Source organism: Cephus cinctus, unplaced genomic scaffold (genome assembly GCF_000341935.2).
Source record: "Cephus cinctus unplaced genomic scaffold, Ccin1 Ccin1_scaffold0116, whole genome shotgun sequence".
In the NCBI taxonomy this organism is placed as follows: domain Eukaryota; kingdom Metazoa; phylum Arthropoda; class Insecta; order Hymenoptera; family Cephidae; genus Cephus; species Cephus cinctus.
The window spans coordinates 11,226-11,726 of NW_014332851.1; positions in this window are offsets into that span (position 1 = coordinate 11,226).

Genomic DNA, 501 nt, shown 5'->3' on the forward strand with positions numbered 1-501 from the left:
TCTAGAGTGTCCAGAAAAGTGTGCAACGAGCGACGCTTTGGCGCTTCGCTCAAACAATAGTATCCTCTCTGTTGTTCGCACGGCCTGAGGCACGTAAATAATCCAGCACACTTTCCTCTCTTACGTTTACGACACGGCTTCATCAAGCTGGACACCATTAACTACACTTATATGCACTGAAGATTACATTTTCTTTAAAAATTTGTATATATCTTTATGCATTTCTAAAAATAAGTGACTTACAAATTATATTTATATGCCATTCAACATTTTCGACGACGCAATATATTTTTCTGATTAGCGACATCATAATGCATTTACATTTTATATCTATGAAAATATAGATTTCAGTGCTTAGAGCTTCTATATGTCCCGTTGAACAACAAAAACTTGTGACTCACCCAAAAAACACTTACGCGTAAAAAACTACGCCAAGTACAGGAGTGCTGTGTATTCCTCTAATAAAAAGTATTGATATCACATTATTGAGGCCAAGTACAT